Source organism: Elgaria multicarinata, chromosome 1, assembly GCF_023053635.1.
Source record: "Elgaria multicarinata webbii isolate HBS135686 ecotype San Diego chromosome 1, rElgMul1.1.pri, whole genome shotgun sequence".
NCBI lineage: Eukaryota > Metazoa > Chordata > Lepidosauria > Squamata > Anguidae > Elgaria > Elgaria multicarinata.
The window spans coordinates 140,409,022-140,432,985 of record NC_086171.1 but is presented as its reverse complement, the minus strand read 5'-3'; the positions used below and the strand labels follow the sequence as shown (position 1 = coordinate 140,432,985).

Below are 23,964 nucleotides of genomic sequence, written 5' to 3'. Positions count from 1 at the left end.
GGCAGCATGAAGTCAGTACCACACCTAACGCAATGTCTGCAGAGACCATAGTGTCTTCTTCCTTTCCACAACATATAGAAAGGACACATTAATTTTAAATGACTGAATTAGCCACCCTGGGAAGCAGAGATCACTTAGGCCATGGCTAGACCTACCTGGTCTAGTGTGACAGAGGGGTGAGGATCTTGCAATGTGGTTATCGTGAGATCTCCCCTCTACGCACAGCGCACAACGTCCGAGGAGGAACAGGATGTCGCACCTGCCATTTTTTTAAAAAAGGGGACGGAGCGCATGAGCGCTCGTGTGGAAAAGGGTGTTTTTTAAAGAATTTAATATCCTGCTCCTCCCGATGCCTGGCTCCTTGCAGTTACTCGCGAGGAGCTGGGAGAACCCACGATGCCCGCCCACACGTCTCACGGTCTCGGGATCAGCCCAGGACCGTGGGGAAAGTGAGCTAGAAGTGTAGGGCGAGAACACGGGAAAGGGAGGGATCATCCCTCCCTGTTCCCAGGATCCCCTGTGAGTCATGTGAATGCACAGGGGTGATCCCCGGGATATCGCCCTGTCTAGCTATGGCCTTAGAACAGAATGTCCACACTTTCAACCCTAGGCCCTTATACCTTTAATAATTGGGTAGACTAGGGAATCATGGCAGGTCCTGAATTTCAAAATGTGACATGACATCCTGCACTTGGTCTGCAGGATTGTTAAAATGTTGAAAAGTTGAATATTACTAGTTTAAAGTGTATGATGTTCAGCTTCTGGAGAGGGCTCCATCCCATCCAAGAATCACATTACTTTACAACTTCTGGAAGAAACTCCAAATAGCAAACGCAAGTTATAACAACAGATGAGCGTCTCTTTTTCTTTCAAAATTTTATTGTACAACAAACCAGTAATCAGTATTTTCCCTTAAACTATTAAGCTACAAAATTGTTAACATACATTCTACAGCTTCAGTAGTGCTTGCTTTGTTTTCATCAATAAAGCATAGCCAGCTTTTCAGAACAGAAAAACATCGTTGTCTTTGATCTCCACTTGTCAAGTTCCTGTGAAGCTAAGATGGCTGCCATCCTTCAGTTATCACAGTACTGTACCTTTAGTATAGACAGCATCAGCACAGTGATAACTGAGCCAGGGCAGCCTGTCAGTCATTGCCTACCTCTATACTTGGGATAAATGTATTTCTATTTACTGGATGTAGAGTTTCCCAAGAGTCAAAGGCTTTATCTATCCAGTTGTAATTCCAAAAAGAAGATCACAGTGAACACTGATGCTTGGCTCTTGAATGCTATTGCTGGGTTGATAGTTGAATCTGATGCATACATAATCAATATTACACAAAAAGAAATTCTACCTGGAGGTTGATTTCATAAGTCATCCACAGAACTGCAGGCACTCTAGTTAATTTTGCATTGTATGACTGAATACAAACTGTACAAGAAACCAAAAATAAAACAAGCAAACAAACAAATGTACATTGCAGGTTTTTTTTAAAAATAGTACTTAAATCATTCCAGAGAGAGTACGAAAAGCAAAACAGCAGAACAACTACAACTATTCACACACAGACAATATAGTCCGAATATTCTTTCACAGCGCTGATGAAATGGACTAAGATGTCGGCCATGATTGAATGAAGTGTGCTCCGCATTCACACTGGGCTTTGTTATGCTATTTCTCTCAAATAGCTTCTCACACCAAACCATGTTTTTACACAACCCCAATTTTAAAAAGTTGTTTTGGGGCTCAGAATGGGCACATATTAAAATAAGAAATATAATTCCCCCTCTAGGAGAATGGGCTTTAGCAAGTTCCCAACCATGTTAGTTTCTGACACCAATTTATTTGTTTATTTGCATTATTTTTAGTGCAACAAAAAGTTAACCAGGAAGCTCACAAAAATAAAATATAGTAAAGCTATGCTAACATAAAAATGTACTGTACTTTTAAACTGCAGTTCTAATACTGTTGCTATTTGACCTGGTACAGAAAGCAATTTCCACAATCAAAAGCCCTTCCATGAGGAACTATTTTCTGCAAAACTCTCAGGAAGCACTCCCAATAGAACTCAATCTTTAGCATTACTCCCGAAAGAGTAATGCATATCAGCAACTGATATGTTGAACTTGATATGAGTGTTAATTCAAATGTTAGATGAGAGATCGGAGATAGTCCCTACTCTTAGCACAGTGACTAAGGGTACAGTCCTATGCATGTTTGACAGAAAAATGTGGCTGAGGCATGCTGGGAGTTGGAGAACTTTCTTTCTAAAAATGCATAGGATTGCATCATTAGAGACAGTAAATTCAACAAGTGGCCTTAAGTAAGCTATTTCTTAGCTTCCTCCCTCCATCTGCAACATGGATATAATAATAGTGACCTACCTTATAGGAACACCACAAAGGACTACTGAGGTAAAGTATGAAAAGTGCCTTGAACATTCAAAAGTGCTACAGAGGTGATAAATATCCCATCCCATTTCATAAGCCCAAGGCCCTGGTTGATGAAACAGGAAATGGTGTGAAAATATTCTGGGACTGTAGTGTACTTTCTATCTTAAAAATGTTAGGCAAGAGTTGCCATATTTTCGCTATTGCAACTTCTACTGCTATAACCTTTTATAAGAATACAGTAGTGTAAAGCATATTGAGATCTACCAAACCAATTTTGTTCACTTTTATTTTAAGCAGAAGCTTGAGCAGTGTAGACATGCAGAAAATTTTGAAAGTTTGAAAAACCGCAAAGTTCGAGCTTTAATAGCAAGTAATTTCCCCCATGCCAAACAGGCAGGGCAGCCTCTATGCCAGCAGGATGACAGACAGCCCTGCACAGCCACTCAGTGTGGCATGATGGCAGGCCCTGAGCCCAAACATGCAGTTAAGCTGTCACTGCAAGCGGGGAGGAGAAAGGAAATGGAGGCTGTCAATTGGGTTGCATGAGGGAGGGGGTGGGGCTGATTGCATGCAAATTTCAGAGGGGGGATTCACTATGCATGAGCCATATTTGCATTATTCATGAGCCCCTCTATGATGAGGGGATCAAGGGGCAAAAAAAAAAAAAAAAAAAAGAAAGAAAGAAAGAAAGAAAAGAAGCAGAACTACTAGTGCTCATGATGACATTAGTAGTCATCACTAGTAGTTGTCAATATTGGGCACAAGCATTTTATTCTAACCTGCTACAGCAAGGGTGGGCAACTTGTGGTCCTCTAGATGTTTCAGCCTACAAGTTCTCCACCACGGCCTACAGCATCTTGACTTAGAAAATGCTCCTGCTGACATTCTGTCATAACAAAGATACAGAGCTCTGGGCCTGTAGACCAGAAGGAAAGCACACTTTGGCTTCCGCCATCGTCAAGTGAACCAAAGGCTGCTGGGAAATTGAACCCCCTGTCTCCCAGAAAATCATCACAGCAAGGGGGAGACCAGCGTGCTCCCATATATATTGGCCAGAGAAAGAGCAGCTGCAAGGAGCCTACACTCCACTGCAACTGCTAGTTGCCTGGGACTGTAGAGCTAAGGGAGAGGAGTCTCCGGCCACAATCACTGGTCTGGGGACTAAGCACTGCTGGTGTGTATGTGTGTATCATTATAATCTGCCTTGAGAATCATTCGATCAGCAGGTGGCATATAAATGCTCTGAACAAATAAATAAAAATACACAAGCCATTATGTTGAAAGGCTGGCCATCCCTGAGTTAGGCCGTTGTGGCCATTTCAGTTGGCGGAAACAGCAAATCACTATACTTCAAAAGCTTATGAACCATTAAAAAGAAAACACATATGACTATTGATATTTCACTATTATTACCAGTGATAAGAAAGGTGAAGTATAAGACTTTTGCTTCACAAACATTTAAGAATGTTCTTATGGTATAGATGAACATTTAGTACAACTGAGTCTTATTACCTAGTTTCATCCCCATTCAGGAGCTCCTTGATCATAAAGGCAGTCCAGCCCTCATTAGGCAGAACAAGGTTTCAGATTTAAAGGGTGTCAAATTGTCAATATAGTTATAGCTTTATACACACATACACACACTGCATTTGTTCACATTCACTCTGTTACCTTTGTCTCTCTCCTCACTTCCCTCCTTCCCTTTGTTATCTCTTTCCTCACTTTTCCAAATTTATATTGTAAGATTGTTGGGGCAGGGACCTATGCTTTGCTTATATTTCTCTGAAAAGCACCATGTAGACTTATGGCTCTGTATAAACAAATGAGCAAACAATGTGTTCTTAACAGAAGAAGTTGGATTTCCCGCCTCCAGGATCAGTTTATCTTAAGCCAGTTCTGCCAATCACCTGAAGCAGAAGAATTCAAAGGGTGCCTGCCACAAATCAAGACTGCATCCCAGAGTCCTCTGGACATCTCAGGGGGCTCAGAGCATATAATCTAGCCCAGAGATACAGAACCCCAGTCTTGGGGGCCAAATATACCTGTCTTGGGCTGGAATATAGCCATTATCAAATTTGCCTTAACTAACAGAAACCAGAGGTAGTTGTGTCTCCACCGAAGAGAGTAAATTAACAATTAATGGAAAGGAAGCAGAATTGAAAAGAAAACCTGCAGAAGAATTCTGACATTTTACATATCGAGACAAAAGCTAAAGAAGAATTACATAATGAGACTGCTTATATAAGTGGTGATTTAGGATGCAACCCAACCACTCAAATCAACGGCTGCTTAGCCATTAACTTCAGTGGGATGCGGACTGTAACCTCAGGCTACAATATTCTTTGACATTTAGATCTAGAATATAAAATGCTAAATTAGTATCTCTAGAAATGAGGGCACTGAGCTGCAAATAAACAAACATACAAATAAATAAATAAATAACTGTATTTGATTTTGGAAACTATGTAAAGATCAGTTAATGTTGTACATCGCAATACTGAAATCATAGGAGTCATCAAGTACCACACAGAAATTCCTATACTGATTTTTAAAATATTTTTTTGCTTACACACATCCTGCTTTTTTCTTTTTTAAACACAAGAGGGCAATGCTGAGAAAAAACGTCTTGGAAAAATACTTTTAACATTTTAAAAGCAAATCACAAACAAAACATTACATAAGAAGAGGGCCATTTACACAGTGGATTATGAAGCCCTATCCACGGAATCACCCAAACTTGATTACTTGGGACCTGGAGTGAACTGACAAACCTAGTCACCCAGTTTTTCTGAGGACCTCCCCAAATGTCAATATAAGAAGAGATAGTCATGTAACACAGTAGTCCCAATCTAGAGACCCTTGTGTATAAATAGAAGTGCATAACTTGCTAGGTGCATGTATTTTCCTCACTCATCACCATGGAACAGATGGGTGATGCAATTAGTCCCCCATGCCAACCCCCTTCTCCCAAATCAGTACTACATACACACTTTCAGGTGTTGGATATAGACATTCCCCTCTTGTGCAGGGTCTTGTGTTAATGCTTGTCAGCATCCAGAGAAGTGATTCACACATGGAAGGATGTTCACATATACAGATTGTCCTTGATGAACCAGGGCATATGTAAATATGATTGTCATTCCCATGTATGTAAAAACCCCTTAATACCAAACCTCTGATTTTCAATTAATTGGAATTCCCATGCAAATAAATGAGATTGAATAGGATTGTTTTGGATCTGGCTAATCACTTTCTATCAGTTGCTCATTTGTGTGTGCTTTTATTCTGAGTATACTTTCAGCATTTTCTTTAAAATGCAATGCCATTTTAGAAATCTAAGCAAATAAATAGGTAACTGACAGATATTTTTAGATTTTTTTAAAAAATAAACCTCAGGAAAATATGATTCCAGATTGTCACTGTTTGTTTCCATGCCTTAATATTTCATCTTTGATACTGTCAAAGTATATGCATTTTTACGTCTACAGTGATCAACTGTAAAATGTACAAACGTGTTTTCAAATTAGTATAGGAATTATATGCACAAGCTTAAACATGGGTTGGCATATCAGAAGATTCTGATCTAAAAGGAGAAGAAAACTCATTTACAAGATATGTCACTAGGAAGCCTATGGGCAAAACCAGGTAAATTGTTTTATGCTGTCTATAATGGACAGTAAAACAAGAAGTAGGTGAGGCACGAGGTAAGGCTTTTCTTCCATTCCTCAGCAAAAAGCTGCTGCTGGTAAGCCCTAATTTGCTCTTTAAGTCTTCACTTACCCTTTGCTTCTGTAATACTTTTTGTTTGGTCAGCAATGGATTTAATTTTCGTGTTTTCACTGGATACCTCCTCAATCACATCCTACAGTTTTTGTCAATGCATCCTTTCTGCCAGCTTATACCAGGAGATGGAAATGTTTGACAATTGGATGGGGAAGAAGGAGCATTGTTACATGAGACCTGCAGCAAGGGGGGGGGGGGAACCCAAAATACTGCCAGAGAGAGAGAGAGAGAGAGAGAGAGACAGACAGACAGAGGCTTTTTGAATAACCTCACATAAATGTCAATTTTACAACACTATACTCTGCAAATGAAATTCTCTGAAGAAAGCCCAATTCTTCTTGAAAGCAAGATGATCTTGCCAATTGATTTCACCTTCCTTCCCCAGCCTCCACTTCATCTGTGCATTATCTAGCACGTGTACATGAACTATGTGCTGTGACTGAATCACAAAGACAGTTTACTGGTAAACTTCATATTCTGGACTACAGCAATTAAACTAAAGTGAAGAACTGAGTGTCATGAACCTTGCCACTTAATGCCTTTTAGGTTTGAGAGTGATTGTACATCCCATTTTTCTTATAAATCAGACTGCAGCTAACTCTACAGAATAAAGTGAACAATATTAACTGCTTGCTGTAAAGAGGCTAAATTACACAAGGAGTCTTGAGAAAACAGCTGTACCATGTTCTAGAAGTCAACTAAACCATATTTAATAAAGAATGCAGTTTCTTTAAAAAATGTGATAATATTCATGAAAATACTTCTCTTTACTGAAGTGAAAAACAGATATAGTTTAGGAACGCAGTTATAAAATTGCTGGAAAACGCTTTAAAAGTATCACATGACACAGCAGCACATCATGGATTATGCAAGAGTTGTTTAACCATCAAATAACCCCCACTGCCTGGGTTGAGATGACATGACAACCCCCAGCAACCTCCAGGTGGGGCTTGCATATTCCTAAAAGCAAGCACCATCACCACGGTGCCCTGGCAGTTAAATAAAACCCAGTGGGCTGTCGTGTCGTCTGAACCAGGTCACTGACTCATTGAAAATCATTAAATAATCATTTCTCATTACCAGTATTGTTATAAGGTCCTAGTTCATAAATGGCACTCTGGTTGTACTGGGTAGACTGAGGTACAAAGTTTCACTCAGCCAGTCATCACCTTTCTGTGTAGCCTAGCTCATAGTATAGTTGTGTGTATCACATGGGATAATCTTCATGTATGCTCTTGAGCTCCTTGGAGGAAGAGCACAGGCTTTGCATACACAAGGTCCCAGGTCCAGTCTCTGAGATCTTCAAGTAGGAGAAGGCTCCTACTGGTGAAGGCTCCGGCGCGGAACCCAAGAGAGCTACTTAGTACTCTGGAATCCTAAAGTGGCCAATTTTGGGGTGGCTGCAGTGGTGGCCACACTAGGGAGATGGGGGGCACATGCAGCCTGTGTGTTGCTTGTTGCCCACTTCTTGTGCTAGACTATGGTTTAGCATTATGTCATTGACCCTAAGGCTTATGTGCTCCCACTTCTCTTCTCCTCTAGTACATCAGAAGCTGCCACTTCCATTTTCAGCCGACCACAGCTTAGCGTTTCACTTGTTTTCATCTGACCACAGGTTAGCATTATGTCTGACATCCTAAACTGTGGTTAATCTTAACTATGGTTTATTAAAATAAGCCAGCTTCATACACTTTGAATTTGGCTTGTTTCAGTAAATCCCATTTAAGCAAAAGTACAGTTAGTTCATGTTCAGCCACTAGGTCAGATGGTGTGGTCAGTGAGTTAGAGCCAGACATCCTGAAGAGTGAGGTTGAATGGGCCTTAAGAAGCATTGCTAATAACAAGGCAGCAGGAGACGACGGTATCCCAGCTGAACTGTTTAAAATATTGCAAGATGATGCTGTCAAGGTGATGCATGCCATATGGCAGCAAATTTGGAAAACACAAGAATGGCCATCAGACTGGAAATAATCAACTTATATCCCCATACCAAAACAGGGAAACACTAAAGAATGTTCAAGCTATCACACAGTGGCACTTATTTCACATGCCAGTAAGGTAATGCTCAAGATCCTGCAAGGTAGACTCCAGCAATTCATGGAACGAGAATTGCGGGATGTACAAGCTGGGTTTAGAAAAGGCAGAGGATCTAGAGACCAAATTGCCAATATCCGCTGGATAATGGAGAAAGCCAGGGAGTTCCAGAAAAACATCTATTTCTGTTTTATTGACTATTCTAAAGCCTTTGACTGTGTGGATCATAACAAACTGTGGCAAGTTCTTGGTGGTATGGGGATACTAAGTCATCTTGTCTGCCTCCTGAGGAATCTGTATAATGAACAAGTAGCAACGGTAAGAACAGACCACGGAACAACAGACTGGTTTAAGATTGGGAAAGGAGTACGGCAGGGTTGTATACTCTCACCTTACCTATTCAACTTGTATGCAGAACACATCATGCAACGTGCTGGGCTTGACGAATCCAAGACTGGAGTTAAAATCACAGGAAGAAACATTAACAATCTCAGATATGCAGATGACACCACTTTGATGGATGAAAGCGAGGAGGAGCTGAGGAGCCTTATGACAAAGGTGAAAGAAGAAAGTGCAAAAGCTGGGTTGCAGTTAAACCTCAAAAAAACCAAGATTATGGCAACCAGCTTGATTGATAACTGGCAAATAGAAGGAGAAAACGTTGAGGCAGTGACAGACTTTGTATTTCTGGGCGCAAAGGTTACTGGAGACATTGTAGGTCCGCATAGTTAAAGCAATGGTATTCCCTGTAGTAACCTATGGCTGCGAGAGCTGGACCATAAGGAAAGCTGAGCGAAGGAAGATAGATGCTTTTGAACTGTGGTGTTGGAGGGAAATTCTGAGAGTGCCTTGGACTGCAAGAAGATCAAACCAGTCCATACTCCAGGAAATAAAGCCAGACTGCTCACTTGAGGGAATGGTATTAAAGGCAAAACTGAAGTACTTTGGCCACATAATGAGAAGACAGGGCACCCTGGAGAAGAGGCTGATGCTAGGGAAAGTGGAAGGCAAAAGGAAGAGGGGCCGACCAAGGGCAAGATGGATGGATGATATTCTGGAGGTGACAGACTTGACCTTGGGGGAGCTAGGGGTGGCAACGGATGACAGAAGGCTCTGGCGTGGGCTGGTCCATGAAGTCACGAAGAGTCAGAAGCGACTGAACACATAAACAACAACAAAAGTTAAAAACTGGAGTAAAAGCTTCTGGTCCCCTAATAGATTGTTTGTTTGTTTATTTATTTATTGCATTTCTATAACGCCCAATAGCTGAAGCCCTCTGGAGGGGAGGGAGTGGGGAGCTCAAGGCTCATTCATAGTTTAGCATTATAGCTCAATGAAGCCTTTGAGTCTCATAAGGCATCCATAAGTCCACATTTCTATTGTCTGCGGAGCCTAAAAAATATAAGGCACAAGGAGCTGCCTTATAACTAGTCAGACTTTCAACTCATTTAGGTAAGTGCTGCCTTCTCCAACTGGCTCTGGCTCTCTCAGGTCTCAGGCCAAAGTCCTTCCCGTTCCTGTCCCCTGTAGAAGCAAAGTTCTTTCTTACCTCTCAGGCTACCAACCACATGTAATTCTTCTTTTAGGAACACCTACATTTCTAGCCAAATCACTGGCTCCTCACACTATTACTATAAGCAATTAAATCGGCCAATGTAGAAGGCGAATATGCCAAAGACAAATCCATTTGCTACAAATGTGAACTCTTTGACTAGAGTTTGTTGATAATGTTGCTATAGTTATTATGGGAGATTAAAAAGTAACCACAACAAATGCTCTTAAAATACACCATTTTTTTAAAATTAATCTTGGATATTTAACCTTGGAGCCACCTTTTAAAATATGATGAGAATCTTTCCATTCTTGTTTTCCTAAACATTTTCCCCTTCCTAATGAAATTTGATATAGTGCTTCTGGCTGAACTTAGATGTGTAAAGTATATGCTGTGCCAATGATCTATGGCAGGGGTGGGCAGAAGGTAGATCTCCAGATGTTTTGAACTTTAACTTCCAGAAGCCCCTGCCAGAATAGCCAATGGTCAGGAATGCTGGGAACTGAATTGCAAAACATCTGGAGATCAAGTTTCTGCCCATTCCTGAGCTATGGCACCTCCTCTAACTTTTGTGTGCATAATGTGCTGTTTCAACAATATGTCCTGTCCCCCATTGTGTAACCTGCATTCACTCTCAAGTTCAGCTTATTACAAAATGTTTTTCTTTTCCAGTTGTGTGGATCCAGAGCAGTTTCTGCTTGCACAACCTTTGGGTTAACCAGTTTTTACACTTACTAGAAAGAGATGCATCATAACCATGATTAGTAATAATTAACTGCCACCTTGATTAAAAATATTAAGTACACGCCTATTGAAATTAGTGGCTCATTTCAATGAGGTTTGAGCAGGAAGAATTCCCAGTGGACTGTGCCTGCTATATGTAATTACCCTAAAAGCAGAACTCAAAGTGCAATGGATACTATGAAAGAAAGAAAAAAATCTATATATTTGAAACTGATGAATTAGTAGAGGAAGAAAAATGCAGATTTATCCACAGCAACACCATAGTTCTGAGAACAGACATTCAATAAGTGCCGTTAAAGCCAATAAATTTTCCCTATACATCTAATGAGCCAGACTTCTGTTTTCTTTGAGTTCATTTAAATATTTTAAAGCACAGGCCTTCAACCTTTCTGAACCTAGGACCCCTCTTTAGATCAATCTTCAATATTGGCCCCACTTTTAATTTTTCTTTAACTTATACATACCCTGCCCCCCACCTGTCTTTGTAGCTCTATTTTTCTAGATCTACCTCTCTTTCTTGCTTTCTTCTCCCCTTATTTCTCTCTCTCTTTTCCTTCTCTCTTTCTCCAGATGACAGTTGTAATAATGCAATTTTGTTGAAGCTATGACCAAGCTGTATTTTATATCATACCAAATGATAACGATTGCGTAGCCCAAATCTATGCATGCTTACTCAGAAATAAGGCAAGTTTGGTTAGGATTGCAGCATGACAATGACTATAGTCTGTGGCTTAAGAATTGAACATATAAAACATTGTTAGTCCACCAAATCATACATTCACCATAAACAAAATCTCAGCTATGCAATCAATCTGCAAAAAGCTTTTCTACATTCTTCTATAGGTCTTGTCTGTGGCTGATTTTTTTAAAATCCCATTCTCCTCTTTTCCATTCTTTAGATATCTGTTGGTTAGAAGTATGTGTATGAAAGGAGCATCCTCATTCGCCCTGAGTGATAACTGCTCTTGTCCAGAGCACCAAACAAATGAATAATTCAATGGACAAATCTCCCAAGCATCTTTTAGGTTATGCATCAGCCATGGTTCACAGGCACATAGTCCTGTCATTTTTTTCTGGAAAACTCATGGCCTGTCCAGCCCTTTCCAAAACATCTACAAGCACATACTCACAAACAAATGTAAGACCAACAACATTACAAGCCGGGCCCCTTGTAAGAAACAAACAAACTAAAATAATAATAATGTAGGATCTCATGTTACATCACAGCTATGTTGATCCTGAAACTCCTATACAGGAAACAGAGGGTAAAGGGGAAAGAAACAAGAGTAATAAGTGTAGGGGAAGGGAGGCACATGTTGTTCACAAATAATTTTAGAATTACTTATCTTCCAAAACCCTTAACAGTACTGAACAATAAGGAGAGGAGAAGTATTTACAGAAAATACATGCTAGGTTCACAGATGATGGAACCAAGGCCATCGACCTGGACCTTTGTCACTTATTGGCCAGAGGGAGAAAACACCCCTATACTTTGTTAAAATATAACCTAGTCGGTCACCATGAAGCAAATGGTTGCTCCTGGCACTGGGGCCGTTCTGTTTGTTCATATCACTATGGCCCTGGACAACCTCTCATTTTGCTAAATAGATTTAAAGGATCCTGTTCTCCTCTACAAAGCAAAGAATTAGGATCCAACGACAGGTGCAGCTTAATAATGTATTAGACTGTTAGTGTGGGTGGGTGAGGAAGACCTTGAAGCTGGGCTGGTGAGCAGCCATTTGACATGCGAGGGCTCAGGAACAAATTGCCACAGAGAAACAGGAGAGAGGAGAAATGCCCCCTGGAACTTGTGGGAATGACTTCTTAGTAATTGGCTGTCTTCAGAGCTATCAGCTATTCTTTATTGTTGTTACCAGTTATTCTTCATTTTTAAAGATGCTACTTATTTTAAATGTGTTCTACATTAACAAAGTTTTGTGTACACTTCATATTCCTGGAACCCCCATTTCAGAACATCCCAGTCTTGATCTGCCCCAGTAGTTAATTTCTCAGATGAGAGGCGATGAGCTCAAGTCTAGAAATCAGGTTCCTACATTGAAGCTGGTGATAGCAACTCAGTCCACTCTGTCCATGCTCAAAGGCACCATGTTCTTGTTCTCAGGGCATACATGGGCAATGCAAACAGGTATGGAGTTAAAGCTGCAATCCTACATGCTTAACTACAGGCAAACCCCAATGAATTCAATGGAACTTAGGTCTGAGTAAACATGCCTGGGATTGGTCTGCATGTCTTGGTTTCTTCCTGTGAAAAGGAAGGCAAGTCTCAAAGAGCCAGTGTGGCACATTAAAACATTTTTTTGGGGGGGGGGGCAGTCCTGGCCTCTGCTCAGCCATGAACCCACTGGATGTCCTAGGGCAAGAAACTCTCTCAGCCTGATCTACCTTAGAGGGTTGTTATGAGAATAAATGTAATATGAATGCTAAAGCAGCTTACATCAGGAATATTTAACATTCAGGACCCTTGTTCCTCAACAATTGCGTAGATGAGAGAATTTTGGCTGATGCAACTTTGAACATACGCACATCTGCTCCAGTACTGACGTGCTAAACTCCATGTTTCCAAAGCCCTTTGTTAAGCCAGGGGTGGCAACTTGTGGCCCTCCAGTGGACTTGCAACTCACATCAGTCCCAGAGCCAGCATAGCCAATGGTGAGGGATGAAGGGAGTCAAAGGCCAAAACATTTGGAGGGCCACAAATCCCCCCTCTGGTTAATGCAAATACCTAAGAATAAAAGAATCCCAAGGATTGTCAGCTGTCATGCATGGCCCTTGAAAGTTCTTCCTCCACAAGGGGTGGGGGGATGCAGCCACTGTGCCTCCTTTTCCATTCCTTTGAGGACTCCAAAGCTGGTAGTGGTTCTATTCCCCACCCAGCTATGAAGCTCACTGGGTGACTTTGGGCCAGTCATTGACTCTCAGCTTAACCTACCTCACCAGGTTGTTGTGAGGATAAAATGGAGAAGGGCCATGCAAGCTGCCTTGGAAAGACGTTGGGACATAAATGTAATAACAAACAATAAATTTCCTACTTTGGCTGCTTTAACAAGCCAAACTTTATTTTGCCCTATGCTGGTTGGATGAGAAAGGTAGGCAAAGGGGCTAGTGGAGAAATATGGCAGGGGGCACAGAGTGGCACCTTTTCTCACTTTTGAAGGTACAGGCATGATCTCTGGGCTTACAGCTATATAATGTGAAAGGTAATATATATATCCCTGAAATTGGAAATATCACCCATCCCAAAGGCTCAAAGACATTTTGGTGCGAAAGGCGAAAATATTTCCAAAATACAATAAAACACACACACACTACATTGAATAAGTGACAAGTTGCTGCCCCCTCATGGCATCTTCCACCTGGTGTGGTTGTGTTATGGCGGGGTGCTGGTTTTGGAGGCCATCACTGCCTCGCCAAACAGGAAAGGGGAACAATAAGCCTGCTGGGCTGGAGAAATGAACGGCGTCGAGATCCATTTGTAGTATAACAACAGGCCAGAGAAACCAGCTCGCCTGCTTGCCCGCCCCTGGCTAGCGAGCGAACCAGGCAGGCAGGAGGCAAGTCCAGCCAGGGAAGACTAGGCGATGCCAGCAGCAAGAGAGCCCCGGTGCGGATGCCTGCCAGGCAGCGGCCGGGGAGGCGCTCTTCCAAGAGCGAACCTGCCAGTGACAAGCGACATCCCAAGCCGCGGCTTGCCCGAGTCCCCAGCCCCAGCTCTAGCTCCTCCTTTTGGGATACTCACCCCAGCCAGCCTCGGAGGTTCCTCGCTCTTCCTCTTTCTCCTCCTTCCTACGCTCCTCCCTCCGGATGGTTCATGTAAACAACATCCAGGCTATATTTACAATCACTTGACTGGAAGGGAGCAGCGCCAGGATTCTTAAGGAAAATAATAGTGCGCAACATTTTAAAAGCCCTACAGGCGCACACGCCCTCCGGAGCAGCAGCCTCTCTCCCCCCCCCCCCCCACGCCCCGACACCTCCTTCCCTGCGCCCCCTGCCCATCACCACGCAGCGGGAGAACTCCCTCCCGATGGAAATCTTTCTCCCGTTATAAACAACCCGTTCGGCCAAAGACATTGAGCAGCGACAGGACACGGCTCCGCTCTTCGAAACCTCCCCCCCCCTTACATCAGCCCCCGATCTGATTTGCCTTCCCAGCCCCAAGGCGAGAAGCAAAACAAAACAAACGGGAGCTTCCATCTCGAAAGTGCGCCTGCGGTCGGAGCGCGTGATGGTTAGAGCCAGCTGTTCGGGCAGGACGCGTGTAAACAAAACCCAGCCTGTCCAGCTGCGCGCCGCCGCCGCCGCCGCCGCCGCCACGGATGATCGCGTTGACTAAAGAAAAATAAACCGGGGTGGGGGGAGGAGGAGGAAAGGAATCAAAATCTCCCCAAGCGCCTTCCGCCGCCCCTCCCTCCGTCATCGCACCCTCGAGAAGCAATTCCCCGCCACGTCAAAATCCACTAACCTCCCGCTGGGCTTTCCAGGACTGTCTAAAGGTGAATCGGGAACGGACGGCTCGGCAGTTGGGATGGCAGATCGCGATGCCCTGCAATAAACACACAGCCGCTCGTCCCTCCCCGCTCGTCTCCCCCCACCCCGCGCTCCCGCAAGCCACTGCCTTCTACCCACCCACCTTTCCAGCCGCGTTTTCTACCCCCTCTTCCTTTTTTTCTTTGTTCTTAGCGATCTTTGCATGAAGATTATCTAATGACGCAGCATAGACTCGCCACAACGTGACTGTCGCCATTTTTCTGTTTTTATTATATCTCTCACACACTGCCATGTGATAGAAATTAAAAAACAACAACACACACACCAACCACCAGAGAAAGGGAGACGGGCACACACGCACACACACAAACTTCCGGGTCTCATGACCAGAAAAGAGCAAAGCGAAACATAAAAAACGAGGGAAACAACTTCGTCTTTGGTCCCTCTTCTACCCAAGCGAGAGAGTCTCAGCTGCCAGACGGAGAGTGAACACGAGAGGCATCGTTCCCTACCCGACACAAGTTATCATCAGCTGCTGGAGAAAGTGGCCTACCGCTATCCCACGCAGGCTTCTCGCACTTACCATCAGCACCGAGGCTGTGACAGTTAAGATGGTATGAAAACAAAACTGCTCTGCTTCATCAAATGCCTGACATTCTGCAACCTGACACCCCAGGAAACTATTCATTTGATTTCACCACTCCCCAAAAATGCATTAAGGATTCTCAGCACCATTGCTTGGCTTGTTTATTTGCTTGCTTGAATTTGGAAAATCACTGATGTTGGAAGCACAATACTAAAACAAGGCTTTTTATTTATTTATTGTATTTTTATACCGCCCAATAGCAGAAGCTCCCTGGGCGGTTCACAAAAATTAAAACCATTCAAAGTATAAAACAAACAGTATAAAAACACGATATACAATATAAAAGCACAAGCAGGATAAAATCAGCAGCAGTGCAGAAATACAAATTTAAAACAGCAAAGTTAAAATTAAATTTATAGACTGTTAAAATGCTGAGAGAATAAAAAGGTCTTCACCTAGTGACTGAAAGAATATAGTGTAGGTGCCAGGCGAACCTCCTTAGGGAGCACATTCCACAGCAGAGAAGGCCCTCCTCCTGGTAGCCACCTGCCTCACTTCCTTTGGCAGGGGCTCACGGAGAAGGACCCCTGAGGCTGACCTTAGGGTCTGGGCAGGTGCATATAGGAGCCGTTCCTTCAGATAGCCTGGCCCCAAGCTGTTTAGGTCTTTAAATGTTAATACCAGCACTTTGAACTGTGGTGTTGGAGGAAAATTCTGAGAGTGCCGTGGACTGCAAGAAGATCAAACCAGTCCATACTCCAGGAAATAAAGCCAGACTGCTCACTTGAGGGAATGGTATTAAAGGCAAAACTGAAGTACTTTGGCCACATAATGAGAAGACAGGATACCCTGGAGAAGAGGCTGATGCTAGGGAAAGTGGAAGGCAAAAGGAAGAGGGGCCGACCAAGGGCAAGATGGATGAATGATATTCTGGAGGTGACAGACTTGACCTTGGGGGAGCTAGGGGTGGCGACAGCTGACAGAAAGCTCTGGCGTGGGCTGGTCCATGAAGTTACGAAGAGTCGGAAGTGACTGAACGAATAAACAACAACCAGCACTTTGAATCAGGCCCGGACCTGGACTGGCAGCCAGTGAAGTTGGAAAAGGACTGGCATGATGTGGTCTCATTGGCCAGTCCCTGTTAGTAAACATGCTGCCCTGTTTTGTACCAGTTGAAGTTTCAGGACCATTTTCAAAGGCAGCCCTGTGTATAATGCAGTAATCCAAATGAGAGGTTATGAGAGCATGGATAACTGTAGCTAGAGTATCTCAGTCCAGATAAGGGTGCAGTTGGTATATCAGCCTAAGCTGATAAAAGTACACCTATGCTTCAAGTGACAGTTCTGGATCCAAGAGCACCCCCAAACTACAAACCCGATCCTTTAGGGGGAGTGCAACCCCATCCAGAACAGGGTGAACATTACCTAGCCGGACAGGCGAACCACCTGCTAACAGTACCTCTGTCTTGTCTGGATTGAGTCTCAATTTATTGCCCCTCATCCAGTTCATTACTGTGCTCAGTACTGATTCAGTACAGCCACTGCCTCACCTGGGTTTGATAAAAAGGAGAGGTAGAGCTGGGTGTCATCTGCATATTTGTTTGCACGGTACTTTGAAGATAAAGTCGCTCAGATTCGTCATGAATTGGACACCACACTTAATGCAGCACCACTAGTAGAGGCGTTCAGAGCGCCGTCCGGCTCAGTTTTATTGGATGAGTTTCAGTTATTGAGGCCCGAGGATGTGGACAAGGTGCTTGGCCAAGTCCGGTCGTCCACCTGTGTGCTTGACCCTTGCCCCTCGTGGCTCATTACATCAAATAAGGAGGGGATCGCCGGCTGGGTCCAGGAGGTTGTAAATGCCTCCTTGAGAGAGGGAGTGGTGCCGGCCTCTTTAAAAGAGGCGGTAATTAGACCACTCCTGAAGAAGCCTAATCTGGACCCGGAGGATGTTAACAACTACAGGCCAGTGGCTAATATCCCTTTCCTGGGCAAGGTGCTTGAGCTGGTGGTTGCAGGACAACTCCAGGCACTCTTGAATGAAACGGATTATCTAGATCCATTTCAATCGGGTTTCAGGCCTGGTTTTGGAACAGAAACTGCCTTGGTCGCCCTGCGGGATGACCTCTGTCGGGAGAGAGACAGGGGGAGTGCGACCCTGTTGGTTCTCCTAGACCTCTCAGCGGCCTTCGATACCATCGACCATGGTATCCTTCTGGATAGGTTGTCTGAGCTGGGAGTTGGAGGTACTGCGTTGCAGTGGTTCCGCTCCTACTTGGATGGCCGATTCCAGAAGGTGGTGCTGGGGGATTATTGCTCTGTGCCGTGGCACCTAAGCCATGGGGTTCCACAGGGCTCTATTTTATCCCCTATGCTGTTTAACATATACATGAAGCCGCTGGGGGAGGTTATCCGGAGATGTGGACTGAGGTGTCATCAATATGCGGATGATACCCAGCTCTACCTTTCCTTTTCATCAAACCCAGGTGAGGCAGTGACTGTTCTGAACCAGTGCCTGGGCACGGTAATGGACTGGATGAGGGCTAACAAACTGAGACTCAATCCAGACAAGACGGAGGTACTGTTAGCGGGTGGTTCATTTGTCCGGCGAGGTGATGTTTGCCCTGTCCTGGACGGGGTTGCACTCTCCCTAAAGGATCGGGTCCGTAGTTTGGGGGTGCTCTTCGATCCAGAACTGTCACTTGAGGCACAGGTGAACTCAGTGGCAAAGAGCACCTTTTATCAGCTTAGGCTGATATACCAACTGCGCCCTTATCTGGACAGTGATAGCCTAGCTACAGTTATCCATGCTCTGATAACCTCTCGTTTGGATTACTGCAATGCGTTATATGTGGGGCTGCCTTTGAAAACGGTCCGGAAGCTTCAGCTGGTACAAAACAGGGCAGCCCGTTTACTAACAGGGACTGGCTGGCGAGATCACATTACGCCAGTCCTTTTACAACTTCATTGGCTGCCAGTCCAGGTCCGGGCCCAATTCAAAGTGTTGGTATTGACATTTAAAGCCCTAAACGGTTGGGGCCAGGTTATTTGAAGGAACGCCTCCTCCCATATGTACCTACCCGGACCTTAAGATCATCTACAGGGGCCCTTCTCCGTGAGCCCCTGCCAAAGGAAGTGAGGCAGGTGGCTACTAGGAGGAGGGCTTTCTCCACTGTGGCACCCCGGTTGTGGAATGAGCTCCCTAGAAAGGTCCGCCTGGCGCCTACACTGTACTCCTTTCGTCGGCAGCTGAAGACCTTTTTATTCACTCAGTATTTTAACACTTAATTTTAACTTAAATTTAAATTATACTGTTTTAACTCTGTATTTTAACCCTATATCAATTTTGCTGCGTGGTTTTCTCCTGGTTGTGCTTTTTATACTGTATATTGTATTTGTGTTTTTAACCTGTTGGGTGTTTTATGATGGTTTTAATTTTTGTGAACCGCCCAGAGAGCTTCGGCTATTGGGCGGTATAAAAATGTAATAAATAAATAAAATAAATAAATAAATCTTGATAACACCTCAGCCCACATCTCCGGATAACCTCTCCCAGCTGTTTCATGTAAATGTTAGAGCTGGGAGAGGTTATAGGGGATCAAATAGAGCCCTGTGGAACCCTATGGCCTAAATGTCATGGCACAGAGCAATAAACCCCCAGCACCAGCACCTTCTGGAATCGGCCATCCAAGTAGGAGCAGAACCACTACAACACAGTGCCTCCAACTCCCAGCCCAGACAACATATCCAGAAGGATACCATGGTTAATGGTATCAAAAGCCACTGAGAGGTCCAAGAGAATCAACAAGGTCACACACACCCTGTCCCTCTCCCAGCAAAGGTCATCCCACAGGGTGACCAAGGCAGTTTCTGTTCCAAAACCAGGCCTGAAGCCCAACTGAAATAGATCTAGATAATCTGTTTCATTCAAGAGTGCCTGGAGTTGTCCTGCAACCACCAGCTCAAGCACCTTACCCAGAAAGGGAATATTAGCCATTGGCCTGTAATAGTTAACATTCTCTTTTTCCTTTTTTTTCTTTTTGTTTCCTGTGTTGTTGTTTGATTATTATTATTATCATTGTAGCTCTTTTATATTTTCAATAAAAAATAAAAACAATTTTAGAAAACAAATTAAGTCGCTCCCCCGCCCCCCCAGCTCATGTAATAAAATTTCACACACTTAAATCAAAGCGGTATCAACGGCACTAATAAAACTGAAACCTTCCACTGAAGGGTTTCTGAAAGTTTAGGTCAAGCCTCCTGTTGCAGGTTCAGGCTCCTTTACCTTTTCCCAATCCCTGCAAGGTCAGAATCCCACTATCATAATGGACAGTCCACTGACCTCTCACTTCTATCTCTCCATATCTTGCATGACTTCTGCCAGGACTTCTGTGATGGTGGACGTAAAAGAAAAATACTCAGTTCTACTCCGCTTGTTCTCCATGAGACTGGAAAAAGAACCAATTTTAGGAGTGCTGGAGTCTTTGTTTGCAAATATATATCATATCCTCTCTTTTAAGTGCCTCCCCCAACAAATAAATAAAACAAAGAATACAAAATCTAAATAGGGAGGAAACAGCTTTTGGGAGTCAAACTATGTCCTTGTAATAATTATATTATTTTTTATGCATTGCTGAGCAGGCATTATATGTTTCCCCAAATCTAACCAGTACTGCAGAATCACTGCTGGTGAGGTCATCAGATAAGGCATTCCTGGTGGTTCCGCATGGACCTGCAGTCCATTTGAAGTCCACTCCAAGTAGAGCCTTTAATGTATTGCTTCCTCACCTATGGAATTCCCTGCCTGTTGATGTCAGGCAGGCAGGCAGGCACCGACATGGTTTCGTTTCCAGTGCCTGCTGAAGCCATTTTCTATTTAAACAAGCTTTCCCTGATTAACCAGCCACAGTTTTATTGCTACAATCTGATTTTAACGGTTTTAATTCTGTATTTTGATTAGTATTATTTTCTCCCCTTGTTATTGTTCACTGTTTGGATATTTTATTAGATGTAGAGCAGTACATAAATCTTGTAAATAAATAAATAATAAAATCCAAAGAGTCCTTTTAGCAATTCCTAAGTCAAGCCATTCACAAATGCTCAGCCCTGTCTGAGTATACTATTGCTATTTTCAGTCAGCCTCTATAGCTGTGCCTTTAACTGCAGAGATTAGTAAATGAAGTTTTGTTACAGGTAGCAAGAGAAATATTTTCAACTAATAATTGATGCAGTTCAAAAGCGCAGCTACAGAGGCCAACTTAGAAGTTGGTAAACATATTTGGAGATAAAATCCTTTCCAGTAGCTTGGGACAAAATGGTTTAGGGTGCAATCCTATGCAGACTTACTGCATAGGATTGCATGAAGTGGGATTTGATCTGGACGCTAGATACTGAATTGAATTGACCGCAGATTGTTGTCATTCATTAGCAGATAACAGCCTAGCTCAAGCTACAGGGGAAGATACCGAAGTGATAAACAAGCGCACTTGTAATAAACATATGACTATTGGTTTGCATAAAGCAAGCTCTTAGAATTTTCATTAATGAAGATAATTTAAAAAACAACATGTTACTATTCTTTCCCTTCTTATGGCATTTAGCCACTAAATGGTGGCCCCCCGACTGTGGAATGATCTCCCCGATGAGGCTCGCCTGGCGCCAACATTGTTATCTTTTCGGCGCCAGGTCAAGACTTTTCTCTTCTCCCAGGCATTTTTAACAGCATTTTTAACAGCATTTTAACAGCATTTAACAACGTTAAGTTTGTTTTTAATGGACCCCACAATTGTTGTTTTTTTAAATGGATACTGTTGTTTTTATACTGTTTTTATGTGTGTGTGTGTGTGTGTGTGTGTGTGTTTTTAAATTGTATACTTTTAATGTTTACTATTTTTAAATGTTGTAAACCGCCCAGAGAGCTTCGGCTGTGGGGCGGTATATAAATGTAATTAAATAAATAAATAAAATAAATAATATTTGGTATATAGCGTTTTTGCACCTAAAGCAGGGATTCATCACTCCTAAGAGCAAACTCAGCTGGTGGTTGCCAACAGGATTGTAGCCAAAACAGGACCATTGACAAATAAGAGGGAGGTATTAGCATGCTCAGTGGAACCCTGAGGTTTGCAGAACTACATTAAAAATAAAAGCCCTAAGGGAACAAAAAAGCCTGAAAACAGTCCAGTGAGGATTAGTTGGAGAAGAAAAATGGAATGTACAAGGGGAGTGATTGGAGGGATTGGCTGGCTAGAACCCTGAACGGGAGCACTTGTTTAAGGAAGAAGGATACACAGTAACTAACATTTAAGATGTATCATACTCTGAGATATGTCAATCTGCCAAATGTGCTTAGAACCAACACTGAGGGTAATCAGTGGCCAGAGAGTGAAGAAATGGCTCTTTAAATATATAAGGGCTCGGTTCTTATATTATTGTGGGTGAAACATTCAGTGAATCATCAATCAATAGGGTGTAGTCCTATTGATTGCATACTCAGAGATCAGAAGGCCCCAAACTCAGAGGCTTATGAGCATCCTATGCTAGTCAGGTGGAGCAGCAGATGCGATCTTTGCCTCCCTGTCCTCCCACCCTTCTTATTCCACTAGTGGGGCTTTTTAGCCGATCTAGTGTGAGCGCTTCAGAGGGGGAGTGAAAGATGCTGGCAGAGGCTCAGGATAACTTGTATCCTGGCATCTCTGGTCTCCTCCCCTCCCCACCCACCAGAATGCCCCTTTACCGAGGTCAATTTTCCAACTTTGGAAGATACTCAGCATAGTTTTTTCCACATCAGCTGCAAGGGGGTGGAGGAGGGCAATTGGATCTCTGACACCCCTGTCTGAGGTCGGAGCACTGTCTCCAATCTCAGAGGGGGGAATCTCCAGTATCCTATGGCCCCTCAGACAATGTCTCAGGCCCATAGGATTGCTCCCATAGTCACCTAAAGCTCCAATGAGCATTTTATTGCACGCTCGTTACTGGGCACTCACGGAGTTTGCTCAGGTCCCTCACATGATGCTGTTGTCTGCCTCCTGCGCATCTTCCGCCCTTTCTGGCCTTCCTTTCATGAAAAAAACTCTCTTGTTAAGTCCAATGTATTTTTAAACACGGAATTGTTGCTCTCTCCTGCTGTGTGCAGGAGAAGCAGCGCGATTAGAACAGCGGACTCAATGGGCCTGTGCTTGTTGTTTGAAAGAGGAAGTAACTGAGGAAGGAAAACACAGGCAGAGAAGAGATGGTAGGGAGTAGGGAGCGTGTGTGTCCCCCCCCCCCCCGTGATGGAGGTGTATCCAATTAGTTTTGGTGGAAATTTTATAGTACTGTGGTTAGTTTGTTAGTATTTGTCAATTGTCAACTAAGGCAACAACCCTACAACCACTTCCCTGTAAAGTAAGTCCAACTGAACTCAAATGTGACTTACTTCAGAGGAAACATTTATAGGATTGTACTATAAAGGGTAGGCAACCTTGTGCCCTCCAGATATTTTGGACAAAAAATCCTATCTGCCCCATCAGCATGGACAATGATGAAGATCCATGGGAGTTGTAGTCCAAAACATCAGAAGGGCACAGATTGCATAACCTAAAATGAGCTTAAAATAGAATACAGACCTTGCTTTTTTTTTCTTCAAAAAGTTTAATGGATGACAGATGAGCGATACTGAATATGGAGTTCCTTTGCAGATGTTCGTTTTTTCTAAGGAGAAATGGCTTTTCCTCTTTCCCTTCCATCATTTTGTTGGCATGATGCCTCAAATAGGTTGAAACTGTGGTAGTAGTAGAACTGTTTAATGATGGGTGTGGGCAAGTCATGGCATGAATGTGTCTGCTCATATATATCTAGGCATAAGGTGGTGCTCTGGTCACAGTTTTGATGGGATCTCAGGAACAGTGTGTCTGCCTGGGTAGGAGTGTTATGCATGTATTAGCTAAGTTGAGAGGCAAGGGGCTTCCCAGGAAAGCACATCTAAGGATGACAGAATGGCTTCCCAAGTTGGTAGCTTTGCATCTAAGGAAGTTTAACTGTGGAGCTGAGAGGCATATTAGGTGGGTTGGACTGCAAGTTCAGCTGGGATCAGTTAGTGTGGAAGTGGTGAATAGGAGAGGTGAAACAGAATCTGCACTTATTTTATTTATTACATTTCTATACCGCCCAATAGCCGGAGCTCTCTGGGCGGTTCACAAAAACTTCTCCTCAGAAGGTTGCAGTTTATCAGAATATTTGAAAAAGAACATTAAAGAAGTAGTAGTACTACTGGGGGGGGGGGGAATAGCTGCAGAAATATACAATTTCTATTCATCTAAGTAAATTCTTCCAGTTTAAGGATTGCTGGGCAGCATCGTATTTTCGGATAATCTAAAAAAG

General features: G+C 43.3%; 1 long non-coding RNA gene across 1 annotated transcript in view; it reads right to left on the bottom strand.

Moving 5' to 3' along the window:
- The window catches only part of LOC134393152 (uncharacterized), a 35,229-nt gene extending 20,129 nt beyond the window's left edge, over positions 1 to 15,100 (bottom strand). Inside the window, exons 1-2 of the long non-coding RNA XR_010025082.1 lie at positions 14,993 to 15,100; positions 14,267 to 14,400 (exon numbers count right to left, since the gene is read on the bottom strand). This is a non-coding gene — a long non-coding RNA (uncharacterized LOC134393152). The remainder of the gene's footprint in view (positions 1 to 14,266; positions 14,401 to 14,992) is intronic.
- Positions 15,101 to 23,964: the final 8,864 nt, after the last annotated feature.